The 3,985-nt window shown below is 39.7% G+C and overlaps 1 pseudogene; it reads right to left on the reverse strand.

Annotated features, from left to right (window-relative positions):
- Positions 1 to 2,601: 2,601 nt before the first annotated feature.
- Positions 2,602 to 3,643, reverse strand: LOC131911355 (large ribosomal subunit protein uL6-like; annotated as a pseudogene).
- Between the last annotated feature and the right edge of the window lie 342 nt (positions 3,644 to 3,985).

A 3,985-nucleotide genomic window follows, 5' to 3' on the forward strand; every position in this document is an offset into this window, starting at 1 on the left:
ATACGTTACCATTAAGTTTGCAGGGTTACATCAAGAAGCTGGGTGAGTCATCTTTTGATAACTATCTGCAGGAAGTGAGGCATTCCAGTCAGAGGACTGGATAGATAGACCTGGTAAAAACTCTCAGGATTACTGTTCACAACATGCTTAAGGCAACTCCAGGGTTCCTGTGGTGAGGAAGAAGCAGATGGGCAGATTTAGAACAGGACATGTAGCACATAAAACCCCAGAAGCAAGGCAGGGATCAGTAAGTTTGAGACAGGAGCATATTGTTGTGGGATAATGCTTTTGTACATTGGTTTAATAAAACGCAGATTGGCCAGTAGCCAGGCAGGAAGTATAGGCAGGATAAGCAGATAAGGAGAATTCTGGGAAGAGGAAGGCTGAGTCAGGAGATGTCAGTCCGCCGTCCAGGGAGCAGCATGTAATGGCACACAGGTAAAGCCACGGAAAATGTGGCAACATATAGATTAACAAAAATGGGCTGAGTTTAAGTGCAAGAGCTAGTCAGTAGGAAGCCTGAACTAATGGCTGAGCACTGTATGTGTTTACTTGGGTCTGAGCAGGTGTGGACTGGGCGGGTCACAGGAAATCTTCCAACTACAGCAGATGATGATTTTTAAATTTTTTAAAAATGTTTATTGGTGTCTTCCCTGCATATATGCCTGTGTGAGTGTGTCTGATTCCCTCAAACTGGAGCTACAGATAGTTGTGAGTTGCCATGTGAGTGCTAGGATTTGAACCCTGGTCCTTTGGAAGAGCAGCCAGTGCTCTTAACTGCTGAGCCCCTTTAGATGATTCTACTGGAAGGTTTTATAGGGTTCCATAGAGCTGGTAAAGGGTAAAAACTGAAAGGATAGGCCTAGCAGTCGACGCACCTTGTAGAAGCTGTTCGGGTTCTCCAAAGGAACAGAACTCTCAGCACTCCTGATCCTAATTCCACACATGAAACCATGTTTAGATAGTCCAAGCACTTCCTGGAACTCAGGAAATTCCCTGTCAATTCAAGACCAATATATGCAATTGCTCAGAGCCTTACTTAAGAACTTGTAAAACTAGAAACTTTCCCACAGTTGTCTAAACCAGTTAAGAAACACGGCTATTGGCTTCACCCCTGTGGAAGGGCAGTCCCTAATGAGCAAATACAAAGCCAGGTTTTAAAAGCTCTTAAAAGGCAAGTAATTAGTTATAAGTTAATGTAGTATGATTATATTGTATTCCTCACAGTTACAACAACCATTAGTACATCACATTAATCCCCATTTTATTATGCACATCAGAGCACACACCAGTGCCCCGGGCCCTATGGCCAATGCTAATCAATTCACAGATTCTTTAATCAATGCATATCAATTATATCCTTGTATCTGAAGCTATTATGTTTCATGCAGATATACAAGCTAACCAGAGAGCTTTAAAATGAAAATTTCCTGTATCTCAAAGAATGGCAAAAGTAATAACTTCACATTGTGAAACTTGTCAAACTTTTTATCGGCCTAGATTGCCTTCTGGTAACAATCCCAGAGGTAATACATCAAATGAAATATGGCAACTGGATGGAATACACATTAAATTTTTTGAAGTTGCAGTGTATGCATCATTCTATGGATACATTTTCAGCATTTCAATGGGCTACTACACTAAGTAATGGAAAGGTTTTTATCAGTTATACTACATTTAAAAGAAGCTTTTAATACCATGGGTACTCCTCCAAAAATTAAAATTATTAATGTTCAAGTTCATGTGTGACAAAAACTTAAAGAGTGTTTTACAATATTGGAATATTAAACATATTAAAAGTATTTCCTATAATCCTCAAGGACAGGCCATCATTGAGAGTTCTAACAGAACATTAAAAGCGATGTTAATTAAACAAAGGGGGAAAGACAATGCTTAACTCTAGGAACATTATATTAGACTCATTATTTATTTTAAATTTTTTGAATTGTAAAGACAATGATCTCATGCCAGATAAAATTCATTGGCAATCTAGCATTGGAGAATGTATTGAGTGTAATATATTACAACCTATTTGATATAAAAGGGAAGACTTTGCAATAGAAAAAGGAAAATGTTATAAGATGGAGAAAGTGCATGGATATGCTTGCACAGATTCAGGTGATCACTGGATCCCAGAAAGACCGCTGAAATTGAGAGATGGGCACGTGACCATGGTTTGACTGCGATTCACCTACTTAACAAAACGGCTCATCTGACTTTGGGTCAGACATCCCAAACAATTGCAGTACCACTACTTTCCTCAATGAATTGTACCTTTCCTACCTGGCGGCAGCGGAAAAAATTAGCCAATGTAGGAGAAGATGGTTCATAAGCTGGGGCAAAATAAAATGCCTGAAACTTTGTTCTTGGCCATGTTAGTGAGCACTACTGTTCAAGTGAGGCAAAGAATTTTTCTTACTGGGTTTACATTTCTAAAAATTCTCACTTAAACTAAGTGATGCATTGGGGGGTTCATGCTATTCCAATTTATACTAATGACTCTAATTTTTTTTGTTAATACAAGTCTTTTATTGTCCCAAAAGGCACCCCAAATCGTACTTAAATGCAGAATCTTGTTTCTGGAGCTGGATAACTCAGGTCTCACTCATTAGCCTGCTGCACTGTTTCCTTTTCAGACACACAGATATCATCCAAAAACTTTCTTATATCCTTATTTTTATATGGTGATATTTTATTTACATTAAAATGTTATTTGTATGTTAATAAATAAAGTTGCCCAGGGTCAGAGCTATTAGCAAGCCATAGGAAAGCAGGGCAGTGGTGACATACGCTTGTAATCCCAGCACTTGGTAGGCAGAGCTAGGTAAGTCTCTGTGTGTTCAGGGATACAGCCATTATTGGATACACACACCTTTAATCTCAATACGAATCATGGAAAACCTGGAGGTCTCTACAGACAGGCTGTGACGAGGTGGTCATGTGGTTGGTTTTACAACCAATGAGAAGGCAGAACAGAAATTCTATATAAGGACTTTAACACATAAAGTAGCTCTGGTTCGGAGAGGTAGGACCACCGCAGGAGGAAGGGTAAGGTTTTAGCTCTTAGCTCTGACCTCTTGGCTTTCTTCTTTGCATTGGTTCTGTGTTTCTTATTTAATAAGAAGGTTGGTTACATCTACATTTTTAGCTGTTGTGGTTTGCTGAATCAGAGCTGCTGAATTTGAAACAAGTTCAATATCATTTCCTTCAAGGATTAATTCATCCTTTGGGCTTGAGAGACAGAACAAGCAACACCTGTCCTCATCTGAACCCTGCGGATGTATTTTTCACCCAAGAAATTTCAGATTTCAACCAAAGACCCATTCTTCTGAGTAACGACGTTGTTGGGGAAGTGGGCATACACAGACCTCATCTTGTAGCACAAGCCCAGTGTAACACCCTTGATCATGTTCTGAACGTGACTGCAGGTGGTTCAGACAGTGGCCAGTTCTTTTCCCCACCATTTGTCAACCCGGAGCCTCCTCTTCTTCTTCTTCCTGAGGAGACTCAGCTCTACATTGAAGTGATTGAAGTCCCTCCGAAGGGTTCCTCTGGAGCCCTTCACAATGACTGTGTGCCCCTTCAGAGTGATGTTTACATTTTTTGGAATGTCAACAGTCTGATTGCTGAGAATGGTCTTCATTCTTGCAGTAGATGGGGCAAAGAGAGAATGTTCTTCGTCATCACATTCTTGTGATCCTCTAATTGGATTCTAAGACCTTGACAATAGAGGTTCTTTGTTTCCCAATGAAGGGGGTTTAAATTTGAATTCATCTTATGAAATGTTAGTGTAAGAATTTCCTATTTGTATTGGGCATGAAGTTCATTGCTTGGAAGTTACATATAGGGGATGGTTATCTATTATTCGTAATGGAACAAAAAAAATGAAGGGAAGAAAATGTGTTCATTTTGATAGCTAAGGTGTTTAAAGGAAACATTACTAATGAGCCTCTCATTCCATCTCATTTCGCCCCCCCCTTGCCAT

The sequence above is a fragment of the Peromyscus eremicus genome, chromosome 5, assembly GCF_949786415.1.
Source record: "Peromyscus eremicus chromosome 5, PerEre_H2_v1, whole genome shotgun sequence".
Classification (NCBI taxonomy): Eukaryota; Metazoa; Chordata; class Mammalia; order Rodentia; family Cricetidae; genus Peromyscus; species Peromyscus eremicus.